Source organism: Haliotis rubra, unplaced genomic scaffold, assembly GCF_003918875.1.
Source record: "Haliotis rubra isolate DU_JTF1 unplaced genomic scaffold, ASM391887v1 Scf522, whole genome shotgun sequence".
NCBI classification, from domain to species: Eukaryota; Metazoa; Mollusca; class Gastropoda; order Lepetellida; family Haliotidae; genus Haliotis; species Haliotis rubra.
Window position 1 is genome coordinate 546,935 of NW_025767216.1, and position 15,967 is coordinate 562,901.

At 38.9% G+C, this 15,967-nt stretch overlaps 1 long non-coding RNA gene across 1 annotated transcript; it reads right to left on the reverse strand.

Moving 5' to 3' along the window:
• Window positions 1-161: 161 nt before the first annotated feature.
• On the reverse strand, window positions 162-393 carry LOC124252746. Its single transcript, XR_006892019.1, has 2 exons — window positions 334-393; window positions 162-249 (listed from the first exon to the last, which is right to left on the reverse strand). It is a non-coding gene; the product is annotated as an uncharacterized LOC124252746 (long non-coding RNA).
• Between the last annotated feature and the right edge of the window lie 15,574 nt (window positions 394-15,967).

A 15,967-nucleotide genomic window follows, 5' to 3' on the forward strand; every position in this document is an offset into this window, starting at 1 on the left:
GATATATAAAACTAGAATCTGATACCAGGACACATGACACTTGAAAATGACAACAGGACATATGACACTAGAAGATGATACCTGGACATATGACACTTGAAAATGACACCAGGACATATGAAACTAGAAGATGATACCTGGACATATGACACTAGAAAATGATAAAAGGACATATGACTCTAGAAGATGATACCTGGACATATGACACTAGAAAATTACACCAGGACATATGAAACTAGAAGATGATACCTGGACATATGACACTAGAAAATGACAACAGGACATATGACACTAGAAAATGATACCAGGACATATGGCACTAGAAGATGATACCAGGACATATGACACTAGTAAATGACACCAGGACATATGACACTAGAAAATGACACCAGGACATGTGACACTAGAAGATGATACCAGGACATATGACACTAGAATATGACACCAGGACATATGACACTAGAAAATGACACCTGGACATATGACACTAGAAAATGACACCAGGACATATGACACTAGAAAATGACACCTGGACATATGACACTAGAAAATGACACCAGGACATATGACACTTGAAAATGACACCTGGACATATGACACTTGAAAATGACACCTGGACATATGACACTAGTAAATGACACCAAGACATATGACACTAGAAGATGATACCAGGACATATCTTCAAGTAACCATCCATGTCAGTACGCTTTTTCACAGGTAGATTAGATAGATCGATATACTTTCATCAGTAAATGTGATTATCTGTGACGGATAGAATAGGTATAAAATGCGGACTACATCCAGTCACAAACCACTCTGTGGCTGACTAATAATCTCACGTATGTTTACACAGGTCTTGTGCTGTTGTGTGGGTTGCTATAGTCTGTTTGCATTGAAAACGTACCGATGAATGTCAATTTAAACAACAAAGTAAATCGAATAAGATGAAATTAAGATTACGAATTTTACCTTGCCAACTGAACATTTAAATCTCAGAATTTTATTCAACTTAGGATAAAAGTTGTTTAACAAACGATCATGGTTTCAAATCGCTATTATTGGTTTGTATTACAAGGGTGTATGCACATTAAATGAAACACCGGTACATGTAGAGTTGGTCTAAGTAAACGCTTATCACGAACCGCACGTGCATTTGTTGCACTGTTCCAACTACTGCTCTTGCCCCCTTGTAATACAAACCAATAACAGCGATTTGAATGTATGATAGTTTGCAAACAACTTTTGTCCTACAATGAATAAAATTCTGAGATTTAAATGTTCAGTTGGCAAGGCAAAATTATGAGGATTCGCAGTCTTAATTTCACTTTATTTGATTCACTTTTTTGTTTAAAGTGAAATTCATCGGTACGTTTTCACTGCAATCAGACTATAGTTGTACCTCTGCCTATAGCCAGTTGATTCCCCAATACTAGCGTTTTGATCATAATATGCATTAGTACTCATTGTCAAGTAACTGTTACGTGTTTTATCATATTTTTGTTACTTTAATGTGTGTCATAATAAACATGCCATCTTAATGTTCATTTGAAATAATTTTCTTTGGTGTATATTCAGACTTTGTAATAAGCTCAATGGACAAGTACTTCTGAAAAGATTAATCTGACAGTTACCTAACTCCGTTGCAACCGCAGGCTGACCCTTTTTGTAAATACTGTCCACATGTCATCGTATCCTAATTGCATAGATCGATGCTTATGCTGTTCATCATTAGATTGTTTGGTCCAGACTCGATTATTTACAGACCGCCGATATATTCCTGAGTGTGGCTTTAAACAACAACAAAAGAAAAAACAAATTAAAGTTGCGAGCAACATTGAGGGCTCCTTGGCTTGGATAATTTCTAGCCATTTGGTACCTGTCATGCAGATGTCGAAAGCAGTAAAGGCTATAGCTGATATGGATCATATCACTGTCAGTAATGAGAAATACTTAAGTAGTAAACTTTGAATTCTTCTGTTTTTAGGGTTAGAAACAAAGGATTGTGTTGTATGGTATGGGTAATTGCACTTATGGCTTTGGAAACAGCTGTTGGCTTGATTAGAGATTCGAAGGAAAAAGAATAATGCACGTTCAATTGCTAATAATTTATTTCTTTTTACTGAAAATGTGGTTGTTTATGGTGTTTATTTTCGGGTGAGTGTAGATACAATTTCCATTTAAATATCAACAACAGCCAAGTTGAAATGTGACACAAAGCGCCCGTACTCTGTATTTGTGTAGCATGTACCAATATCCACAACACTGTTTCTCTCACGTTGAGCTTGGTTGACACATGTAATAGGTTCCCAATTGCGCAGATCAATGTTCATGCTGATAATCACTGGATTGTCTGGTCCAGACTCGATTATTTACAGACTGCCGCCATATAGCTGGAACGTTACTGAGTGCAGCGTAAAACTAAATTCACTCATTCACTCATTCTCACGCTGATGCAAGCGAACTTGTGATTTCACAGCAATTAACGTACTTCTGTAGTTTGTATCAGTATTCATTACACTGTTACACTCAGGCAGTTGTAACTGAATTTGTGAATCGAGAGCGGGTTTATATACACGTAACACGAATACACGTTACACCTGGATACAGGTTACCTATAGAGTTGTAAGATCCATGCAAACTGCACAGAACCCAAATGTTACCGAAAGCGCATTAGTCTGTGGGCATTGTAAAGCATGCGAGCGGGCAGTGTTGAAAGATTGTATGGGTGCTTCCTTCAGCTAGCGTAGCTCAACTACCTCTAACACTCACAACTACATATATGTATCTAACCCACAAATGGTAATACTTTCAACATGCACCATAGAACAGAAAATGATCAGCAAACTTTTGAGATACATACTGCAAATTTTCATTGTGCTCTCTAGAGGACCAATGAAGATAGCAACTACAGTGAGGAAAATAGAATTTCACTTGTCCCTCTGTTGTCTTTGAAGATACACTTAGACAAATTATTTGTTACTTCAGTATCGTCCAGCTTGTGTTTTAACCCGCTCACGCTGGACAGCTCTCGTCATTGTAAATTGAAATTGACATCGTCTCCCATATCTGCACGTACACCACGCTTTGCAGTGGTCGTCTCTTTATAGGACATATCGTCCTTGCGCTTTCCTTCAGACTGTCGCATGTTTTCCACGGTCAATCTGCCGTGTCGTAAATCTCCGAGAAACTTATGACACATTCCAGTCATCACAAAGTCGGCGAGTGAGTGGATCTTTAGGATTTTCAGGGCTGCTTCTAACCACGAAACGGCTATACCTTTAACATGCATGTTAGAATAAAAAATGATCAGCAAATCATAAACATATACACTGACAATTTGCATAGCCCTCAGTAGAAAACCAATCAAGATTAGCAACTGTGGTGAGGAAAATAGAATATTATTTGTCCCTCCGTTGTCTTTGAGGCTATGTTGCTGCAACTGGTACAAACAACTTGCACTGGTGGCATAAATACATATCCAGATTTTGGTCGAAATCGGACGGTTGGTTTCAGAGTTAGGGGTGTTTGAAACATATTTGAGGGCTTTCAACCGTCCAAAACACAGCCAGAACACGGATCTTCCAAATACAGCCAAGGTCGCGGGGTCATGTACCTTTTAAGAAGTTCCGGAGAAGAAAGAGTTCCCTCTTTGACAGGCAGTAGCTCCGTTGTCCTTCGGCCTACAGTTAAAACGATGTTCGAGGATGTTCATATTTGAGGTATATACTCTATATGTGCAAATGTGCAAAGTTCTTGACATCATACATTCAGAGTTATGGATTGCAGAAATGCCTACCCGTCAAAAACGTGAAATTTCCTTAAATCCAATATGGCGGCCAAACGGTGGCTCGTAGCCCCTTGGATCCTGCAGTTGAAATTGAAGGTAATCGGATTCCAGACCTGCTGCAGACATTTGGTAGTCATCGGACTTGTAGTTTCGGAGATTATTGCTTTGGAAATTGAAAATTTTGAATTAATTTTGAATTATCTCCCCTTTGCTATTGGGCCTAGAGTCTTGAGATTTTTGCAGAAACGACTTCAGCACTGTCGGCACCAGGGTAATTTTTTTCAAGCGATTCTGTCTAGCGGTGCTTTTTGTAGGGCTGGTACAAAATACGGCGGAATAATAAATAATAAAAACATTAACGATTCCAATAGGTCTCCTGCCTTGTGGCAAGGAGCCCTAACAAGCAGACATAATTATCTCTTAAATGTTTTGATGGGTTGGTTGAGATTGTGTTTAACGCAACCCAACATATATCATGTAACAGTCCAAGTCAAAGGCAAGTTGTTCACAATCCATTAACCGAGAAGCTTTTCGTGTCTTTACATGATGTAGTTTAGTTTTGGTTTTTGAGAGAGTATGGTAGAATATAGTTATTTGATTCACTGCATTGATCATGAGGCGCAGCGTACCCAAGATGACACTGCAAAACAAACTAAGCAAGATACAAATACACGAATACTAATATACAATGATATTTAAACAGTGGTTCCCACGGCCTAAAGCTTTGAACACACAATGTTTAGATAGTAGCTTTCATTGCCTGAAGGTATGAATGCACAATGTTATTTAGAAAGTAGCTTTCATGCCCTGGAGCTGTGAATACACAATAATATCTAAAATGTGGGCCCCACGGCCATAAAGGTTTGAATACACAACGGTATTTAGAATGTGGTTCCCACTGTCTAAAGCTTTGAATACACAATATTATTCAGAAAGTTGCTTTCATTGCCTAAATCTTTGAAAACGCAACGATATTAAGAAAATAGCGTTCATGGCCTAACGTTTTGAGTGCACAATGATATTCAGAAAGTAGCTTTCGTGGCCTGGTGCTGTGAATACACAATGATATTTGAAAAGTGGCTCCAACGGTCATAAAGCTTTGAATACACAATGATATTTCGAAAGTAGCTTTCATTGCCTGAAGGTACGGATGCATGATGTTATTTAGAATGTCGTTCCCACGGCCTAAAGCTACAAGTACACATCGATGTTTAGAAAACGGCTCCCATTCACACATTGTATGCATGTGGGGAATCGAACCAAGGTATTCAGCGTGACGAGCGAACGTTTTAACCTCTACGCCACGCAAATCATGACGCGTGTTATAAACACATATATGTTAAATGTACTTCTGCCTCCTCATGTATTCAGGAAAGGACTGTGGAAGTGAAATATGGCGTCTACTACAAGCCCACGGTTTGGGTTAGAATCAACACGTGGTGTCCCATTGATCGTGTCACGGAGTTAGTGTGTTCGTTGGTCACGTTGTCAACCAAGTTCTGAATATTTGCAAGCCAAGATAACATTTGACCATAAAACAAAATTGTGTCACCGAAAAATATTGGGTTTTTTTAAATGTAAAACTTAAGAATCTAAGTATCCAGGAGCGGTTGGGTAGCCTAGTGGTTAAAGCGCCCCCTGTCTCACCGAAAGCCTGGGTTCGAATCTCCACATGGGCACAATGTGTTAAGCCATTTCCAGGTGCATCCCTTCGTGATCTTGCTGAAATGTTGATTCAATTCCACAATACGCTTATTATACAGGAATTCAATGAAAGCCAACTCAACAACAACAACCTTTATGACAACTGAATGCATTAAAAAACGTGTTACTAGGTTGCTCGGCCATAACACTCTGCCATACTTGTAATGTGAGCATTCAAGTTGACTATGAGCTATATATCGCTTCTATAATACAATACCACCCTGTTACATAACACTTTGCCATACTTGTAAAGTGAGCATTCAAGTTGACTATGAGCTACGTACCGCTTCTATAATACAATACCACCCTGTTACATAACACTCTGCCATACTTGTAATGTGAGCATTCAAGTTGACTATGAGCTACATACCGCTTCTATAATACAATACCATCCTGTTACATAAAACTCTGCCATACTTGGAAATGTGAGCATTTAAGTTGACTATGAGCTACATACCGCTTCTATAATACAATACCACCCTGTTACATACCACTCTTCCATACTTGTAAATGTGAGCATTCAAGTTGACTTTGAGCTACATACCGCTTCTATAATACAATACCACCCTGTTACATAACACTCTGCCATACTTGTAATGTGATCATTCAAGTTGACTATGAGCTACATATCGCTTCTATAATACAATACCACAATACCCTGTTACATAACACTCTGCCATACTTGTAATGTGAGCATTCAAGTTGATTATGAGCTTCATACCGCTTCTATAATACAATACCACCCTGTTACATAACACTCTGCCATACTTGTAACGTGAGCATTCAAGTTGACTATGAGCTATATACCGCTTCTATAATACAATACCGTCCTGTTACATACCACTCTTCCATACTTGTATTGTGAACATTCAAGTTGACTATGAGCTACATACCGCTTCTATAATACAATACCACCCTGTTACATAACACTCTGCCATACTTGTAAATGTGAGCATTCAAGTTGACTATGAGCTACATACCGCTTCTATAATACAATACCACCCTGTTACATACCACTCGGCCATACTTGTAATGTGAACATACAAGTTGACTTTGAGCTACATACCGCTTCTATAATACAATACCACCCTGTTACATAACACTCTTCCATACTTGTAATGTGAACATTCAAGTTGACTATGAGCTACATACCGCTTCTATAATACAATACCACCCTGTTACATACCACTCGGCCATACTTGTAACGTGAGCATTCAAGTTGACTACGAGCTACATACCGCTTCTATAATACAATACCACCATACCCTGTTACATAACACTCTGCCATACTTGTAATGTGAGCATTCAAGTTGACTATGAGCTACATACCGCTTCTATAATACAATACCACCCTGTTACATAACACTCTGCCATACTTGTAATGTGAGCATTCAAGTTGACTATGAGCTACATACCGCTTCTATAATACAATACCACCCTGTTACATAACACTCTGCCATAGTTGTAATGTGAGCATTCAAGTTGACTATGAGCTACATACCGCTTCTATAGTTTAATACCTGTAAGGCTGTGAAACGCCCAACATGCGTAGGTAGGCATGCTCCCCATGTACATTTTTTCCAACCACTGTGATGTGTAAACATTTCGCCACACCACATGATAGGTTGTCTATCACAATATAGCGGTTTTGATTGCAGGTTTTTAATAAATGTCAATATACGTCCTATCAAGTCAGCCCGACTTTAAATGCATAGAGCAGTGTACTGGGTTCAACTATCTGCGGTTTGGCGCGTGGAACAACTTTTATGCATCGATGAGTATGCGTATATCTGTATGAAAGAAGGTACCCATGATTTCTCATTCCATTAATTTTTTTATTTTATTTATTCCCTTTTGGGGATCAAGGAGATTAGATGTTGATTGGCTAATTCAGCCACGTGATTATAGAAGGCAGGATAACTCATGAAAAGGGAAATGAATATAGGGCGTCACAGGTTAGAAAGGTGAATCGAGTAGTGGTTGTTCTAGTGCGCTCTTGGGGGAAACCATTCATGACATGAAATCAAAGCACAGTAAATACTAATTACCTCTGCTGTGATGGTGGTGTAATTGTTTTATTCTGAAGCCCACTTGACAAAGATTAATGACATAGGGTATTGGTCCTTTATGGGTATCTCTAAAATGGTGATGAGGAATTGTTTTTGTAGATATCTTGTAACGATTAAGGTCAAGGTCACGGCGGAAAAAAATACCCAAACCGCTTGTGCCTATACGTGTGTACTATACTGTCAAAAAGCCAATTATGTCTTTTCAAATATCAATTCATATGAACATGTTATGTATCCTTTCAAGCTGACTATCAAATATGTTTCGTTTTAGGTTTGCATGTAATATGGAGCATGTATTGTATTAGCCTCACGTGACAGGGAAGTTCTATGTTGACCATCAAATGCTTCATTTGTTGTGTACTAAAGATGAATTTGAAACCACGGATACTGAGAGAATGGAAGAGAGAGCAAGGACGAAAGAGAGAGAGAGAAAAGGAAAGAAAGAGAGAGTAAGGGAAAGGGCGTGAGAGATAGAGAGAAAGAATGAGAGAGAGAGGAGAGGGAGAAAGAAAGAAAGAGAGAGAGAAAGAGAGATATTATATACACAGATTTTTCTTTTGCTATAATGAGTGAGTGAGTGAATTAAACTATTAAGTCACATCGGCATTATTTCGGCCATATCGTGACTAAAGCAAGTTATAAATATATCAACAATTTAAGGTAAATTATAAAATTCTGCCGACGAAGGACACTAAAACAACTAGAATATCACAATTTGAAGTAAAACTAGCGTAGAAAGTTAAAACAAATAGCACTAATTGGACAATACAATATAAAAAAGTGGCTAGAGATCGCCAACAACTGAAGGGAGATCACCATACTAGAGACCATGGGGACTTACAGTACTTTTGCTACCTGGATGGACCCTAGCTGGATTTACACCATCCCTTCAGCCATTGGCGTTGATGCTGACATTAAGCCATACATTAAAAACAAAACAATACTACGATTAAAAACCTGGTACACTTAAATTGACTTCAAATGTTTTGGGACTGACAAACCCTCGCAGGAGGACAATAATTTTACGCTACGTCAACCCCCTTTGAGGGTACAGCCACTAACAATCTGAGTTACGAATTCAAACTACCAATAATATAATATATATCTATTTACAAATCACTTAACAAATCTAATTCCTTTAAAAATGCAATAATTAAATGAGAACTGACATTATTATAAAGATCCTTCAATGTTTTGACCTGAAATACTTTTCCCTTGTGATGGAATATTCAACACAGTCAAGCAGGACATGCTTGACTGTGATCCTTTCATCACAAGGGATGCAAAACGGAGGATCTTCGCCTTTCAGTAAATATTCGTGAGTATATCTACTGTGGCCAATGCGACATCATCGCATAATGACCTTTTCAAATCTGGATTGACAACCTAAGTAGTTGTAACCAATATAAGGTTTTATTTCATTTAATTTATTTATATCTACTTGGGTGTTCCACTTCTTCTGCATCAGATCACGGATGTAGGTTCTAATGCTAGCTTTGTAATCAGAGTATGGGATCAGAAGAGGTGTCACAGATTTGTGTAGTGCTGCCTTGGCAGCAAGATCGGCCATTGTGTTCCCAGAAATGCCAACGTGGCTGGGTAACCAACAGAAGACGATGTCGCATTGTCCAGTAGCAAGATCATTATATAATTCGATCATTTCAATTTAAAGTGGATGTTTGCAAGATAGATTTTTTAATAGCCTGAAGGCAAGAAAGAGAGTCAGAAAAGATTATTAAATTGTTTATGTTTAGGATGTCTTTGAATATATTTAAGAGCTGTTAAGATAGCGTTTGCTTCTGCTGTAAATATAGAGCTGTTATCCGGTATTCTAGAAGATATTGTTCTGGATCCAATGACAGTGGCACATGCCACTGCGCCACCGTCCTTGGACCCATCTGTAAATAAGGATTTGTATGTATTATATTTATTTCTTAATTGACTAAATTCTTGTTTATACTGTTATTCATTTGTTTCTGATTTTTTAAATGTAGTTAATGTTAGGTCAACTTGTGGCCTAACCAATTGCCAAGGCGGAGAAGAAAGAAGACGGGAAGGGGATATATTTTCCAGCTCAATGCCGGCAGCAGAAATGAATGGTTGAATTCTTAAACTAAGAGGCGGAACAAGAGAAGGCTTTTTGTTCTACAAGTCCTCATAGAGAGGATTAAAGACACAATGAAATGCAGGGTTAGATTCAATAGAATAAAGTTTGGTGATATACTGCAAGGACAATTTTATACGGCGTTGTGTAAGAGATGGTTCATCTGCCTCGACGTAGAGGCTGTCAACAGGTGAAGATCTAAAGGATCCAAGACGAAGTCTTAGACCTTGGTGATGAACAGAATCTAAGAGCTTTAAGTTGCTTTTGCAGGCTCCACGATATATGATGGAGCCATAATCATTTTGGAACGGACCAATGATCGATAAAGGTGTAGGAGAGTGGCTTGATCCCTTCCAAACTTAGAATTTGAAACAACTTTCAACAAGTCAAGTGCCTTCAGGCATTTAGTTTTAAGGGATTTAATATGCGGCAGAAACGTTAAATGAGAGTCGAAAACTTAGGCCCAAGAACTTGGCTTCCTTAACAACTTTGATGGAGGAGCCATTTAGAAACAGTTCAGGGTCTTTATGAGGTTTATATTTACGACAAAAATGTATACAATTAGTTTTAGATTTAGAAAATTTAAAACCTTTTTCAAGACACCATTTATCTATTTTGTTTATACACAACTGCATTTGCCGTTCAATAGTATGCATATTTGTACCACGACAAGAACTTTTAAAATCATCCACAAATAACGATCCATCAATTGAATCGTTTAAAACTTTTGATAAACTATTTATCTTTATACTAAAGAGTGTGACAGACAAAATACTGCCTTGTGGGACACCCTGATCCTGATTGTAATGGTCAGACAGGGTAGAACCTACGCGGACTTGAAATTGTCTGTCATTTAAAAAGTTGACTATAAATTGAGGCAAACGGCCTCTCAACCCAAAGCCATGTAAATCTCTTAAAATGCCATATTTCCACGTTGTGTCATATGCCTTTTCAAGATCAAAAAAGATAGACACAGCGTGTTGTTTATAAATGAGAGCATTTTTAACAAATGATTCTTAACGCACTAAATGATCGACAGTACTTCTGTTTTTGCGGAAACCACATTGTATATCTGTTAAAAGGTTATTTGTTTCCAAGTACCAAACAAGTCGATTGTTTATCATACGTTCCATGGTTTTGCAAACACAGCTAGTTAGTGAAATAGGTCGATAATTCCAGGTTTAGGTATTGGTACTACCAGGAAAGCTACCTGATGTCTAAATATCATCAAAAATATTTAAAAGAGTTTCTACACAGGATTCTGGTAAGTGCTTAAGGAGTTGATAATGTATGTTATCAGCCCCTGTAGCAGTATCGTGAGCTTGTTCAAGAGCAGTATGGAGCTCATGAATAGAAAATAGTTCATTATAGTCTTCCCCATTATCTGAATTGAAATTAATAGTTTTCTTTTCTTCTTGTTTTTGATATTGTTCGAATTTAGGCACATAATTAGAAGAGGAAGAGTGTTTAGCAAGAGTTTCACCAAGTTAATTCGCAATATCTGATTTATCAGTAAGTAATTGATCACCATGTTTAAGATGATGGACGCTAGATTTAGAACCTATGCCTTTAATTTTCTGTACCATGTTCTATACTTTGGACATGGGCGTTCGAGAATTGATTTTGGATACATAATTTTGCCAAGATTGGCGTTTATTATGTTTAAAAGTATGCCGCGCTTTAGCATTTAAAATTTACATTTGTTTAAATTATGCACCATAGGGTGGCAACGGAAATAACGTTCTGCTTTCTTCCATGCCTTCCTAGCTTGTTTGCACTCATCGTTGAACCAAGGTTTTCGAATATGTGGAACTGCAGAGGAGTTTGGTATACACTCACCAACTATGATGTTCAGTTTAATCGGAAAAACATTTAATAGCATCAGGAACGTCAATGAACAGTTCATGTGTAAATTTTGCAGCACACAGTGTTTCATATAGAGCCCAGTTAGCCTTTTTAAAATTCTGCCTTGATGAGGGAGGAACATCAGATGGAGTTACAGGTTTTAGTATAGTGGGAAAATGGTCACTTCCACAGAGGTCATCGTGGACTGACCATTCAAATTCATTTAGTAGTTCTGAAGTTGTGATTGATAAGTCGAGAGCAGAATAGATTCCTGTACCAGGGTGTAAATATGTGTTGGAACCATCATTACAAATACATCAATCATTATCTGAACAAAAATCTTCCAGTAGTTTACCTTTAGCGTTTGTAGTTGCACCACCCCTGAGTGGATTGTGGCCATTGAAATCTCGCATGATAATGCATTGTTTCGGCAGCTGGTCAAATAGAACTTGAAGATCAGTTTTGTGAAACATTGAAGACGGAGAGATAGATACAGAGCATAATGTAAACGCAACATGCAAAGTAATTCGCACTGCAACAGCCTGCGGATTAATAGTTAGTGAAACAGGACTATGGATAACGTTCTGTTTGACTAGGATGTAAGTTCCTCCCGTGGCTCTGTCACCCGGAGGTGCAAAACAATGATATGCATTGAAAGAACGCAGGACAAAAGCATCTATCTGTTTTAAATAGGTCTTATGCAGACAGAACGCTGATGGTGCTAAATCCTGGACTAAAAGCTGCAATTCATTGAAATTAGTCCTTAATCCTCTGCAATTCCATCGTATAATATTATTCTGATAACCTATCTTTTGGGGGGATTTACTGGGGATCGACCCCGCACTTTTTTGGTGGGCGACAAGCTATGTGTCCTAGAACGGACGTTTTTGGACACGTCCATATCCTCAAGAGATCCATATTTGTTGTATAAATTGTATGAATTTTATTTTCAGACCCTTTTGGGGCTCTGCCACTGAGTTATTTTGAAGAATCTGGCAGTTTACTTTTGGTTTTAGTGACACCTTTTTGACACCGTGCTGATGACTGAGAAGATGGTTCTTGATCAGGGAATGTCTCTAATTGTGTCTGAGATGTACCAGGCAGTGAGTCTGATTGAGTAGACGTAGTAGATGACAAAATGGTAGGGGAATCCGTTTTCACCCAAGTCAAGGTTGTCTGACAGCATGTGAATACCGTAACTACTCTAGGTGTTGTTTCAGGCGTTCTTCTAGCAATAGAAGCATAGCTTTCAGTTTGTTCTGAGCTTAGAACTTGTTTTTTTTGCATCTGCAAAGCTTATGTTTTGCGCGAACTTTACTTTATTAATTGCCATTTGTTGTTTCCAAACAGGACAGTCCTTAGAATAAGAAGGGTGATTCCCTGCGCAGTTGATGCATTTTTTGACAGTACTGTCACAATCTTCTGTTGTGGGTGTCTTTTCACCACAGTGAGCACACACAACCGACAATTGACAAGAATTCACACCACTTTGGCATTTGAAGCACCTGAGAGGATTTGGAATGTATGTGTCAACAGTTAGATTACAATAGCATGCCTTAAGTGATCTTGGAGCTGAAGGTAGAGAAAAGGAAAACAGATAAGTATTGGTTTTGAAGGTTTCATTATTTTTACGAGTTGAAACGTTTCACATAGAGTGCACCCTGATCTTTCATCTCAGAGACGATATCTAATTCTGACATGTCAGCGAGTAATCGACCACGGTCTCTCACTATACCCTTACTCGTGGTGAGTGTTTTGTGGGCCGTGATGGTCACCGGAATGCCAACAAACATTTTGCTGTTCAACAGGTTCTTTGATTGTTGCTTTCTGGCACACTCAATCAACAGTGCACCAGAACGTAATCGTTTAATATTCTTCACATCCCCAGCAATGCCTTGGATACCCTTGGACACAGCAAAAGGGTTTAATTTCAACGGTATGTGATCTTCAGTCTCAATGACTAGAAAACGTGGCCAGTAATCGATTGGTGTGGGACGTCCGAGGTCAGTATCAATAGGATCAGTTTCAAGTTGATGCTTTGTGTTTTTTTGTTTTTTTTCGTAAGCCATGGTTATTTTATAGAATTCATCATCCGGGGTCCCCGCCCACCACGGAATATCAAAAGGACAATCCTAAAAACAAGTGGGCCTCCAACTTGCAGCACCAAGGATATCCGGATGATATACTCAAGCAGAAAAAAACTAAAATAATAATTCTTCCACCGGATTGGTCCATGAGCCACCACCTTCTGGCATGAAGACTCTAGGCAAATTTCTAAACATCATATGTCAAAATCATACAGTTTTAAAAGAACACGTGAGCCAAGACCAAAAGTAAAACAATTCCAAATCAAATTTGTGCAAGTTCATATAAAATAATCGATGCACAGGGCTTGGCATGACCAGCCGATTGGTTGAACTGGGCCCATTCAACCACCCGTCTAGGTGAAGTCAGGGCCTAAGTGGTGTGTTGGGCAAAGGAACACTGCTCCTGGAACCAGTGCCCTCAACCACCAGAATCCCTTCTTCCACCGACACAGGGGCGCAACCCACGGCAAACGGGTTGGTGGACCAAATATACCCCCGGGTCCACAACGGGGGATCGAAGAGTGCTTAGCGTTACCAAGCACCCACCACGAGGAGGTGGCTCTTCACGGGTGCCTGCTATAATGAGACTTACGATGAATCTCACTTGTAATATTTTAATGTCCTAACACATTGTCATATATGTCGATTCTATTGTTTTAATGTTCTCACACAAAAGTCATGCTATACACCCAGATGCAAACAGTTCATAAATCATTCAGAAAAAATGTTCTATTATCTTAATTCAGAGAATCATAGGTGTATGAATTAGGTGTTGCTTAAATTTTTTCCATAAGTATAAGTGTGATATGGAGTGAAAACGTTCAAAGTGCTATCTATCTAGGTATCTATGTATCTATCCGAGGTAAACATTCAGATTTTTTCAGCATCCCCGCTGAGACCTTGATGCTGAAGATTTGACTTAAGGACGTATGAGCGTTTCATAAACATGCCTACACAATTATTATCTTAATTTAACACACACTCACACACCCTATGACAGCCTTATGTGAACTGACAAATGGACATATTTCTCAATCTTTTTCTCAGTCATCATACCTAAGTATGCGATCTTGTGTGTTTCGTAAACATCAGACATACGATTTCCACATAAAATCTAGGTTCACGTTTGTACCGCTTTTCTTGTTGTTCATGAACCGTAATAAATGGGATCACAACAGCCTCGATTAGAAGTGCATTTTATGTAATGATCATGGGCTTGTCAGTCTGTGCCTACTGCCTCTCTCATCATACTAGATTCAGTGCACACCACATGATAATCATATAGCATGATTAACAAGCAGAGTGAACTGAACTTGCCGAGTATCTTTTTCTCTTCTGACGACAGGCTTCACTTGTAAAGAGCGGAAGACACTGTACGTGTGTCTGTTCCTCTGGAAAAACCCACAGCTCGTACCTGTGTCAGGGAGTTTGTACCGCTTGGTGGTGGCAATGTAAAGATTTTGCTGTGACTTCGGATTAGGGAAGAACGTAATATGTGTGTTGAATATTATCTCACAGCAAGTGCCCACTCATACTAAATTAAATACGACATCCTCCACCGACCCACGATGACAAAATGGCAAGTACATACAAAGCATAGTGTCCATCACTTCTAAAGGTCAATACCGTCAATGCTCGACCACCACTCCGACCACTTTGATCAACAGATGAAAATACGGTCTGGCTTCACGCAGAACTGATTGAATACAGGCGTTCGGGGTCAGAATTGCCCCGAATACCAAATGGCGCCATCCGACGTTGAACGAATGCGACAATACGTCATGCAAGGGCGGGTCTTGAAGCCAGTGTCGGACAGATGCTATAATTATTATGGTGACTTTAACGCCGTCCAAGTTCAAAGCCTTTCATCTCAACCTTATTCTGTATAAGCGGCTGGAAACTGACAATAAACTCCCCATTTCTCTCCGAGGTAGTATTATTAGTTACACGGTGTTTTGGAAGGGTGTACGGGACTGTATGATCCTTGTAAATTCCGTATTTCCTGAGGGTGTACGGGACTGTATGATCCTTGTAAATTCCGTATTTCCTGAGGGTGTACGGGACTGTATGACCCTTGTAAATTCCTTATTTCCTGAGGGTGTACGGGACTGTAAGAGCCTTGTAAATTCCGTATTTTCTGAGGCGCACCACCTGAGCCGCACCACCGTGTGACGAATGTATTACCATTAAGATGTGTTCATTCAGCTTATCATGAAACAACAACATTCAACTTTCGACAGAATGAGACACAAAACGTTTCGCCATGATATTTCCTGAACGTTCATAAAGGGAGATTACTCGGGATGGCTTAGTTTATGATAAAAATAATCGAATTTGAGGTTTTTGTTAAACGACAAGTGAAATACAGAAA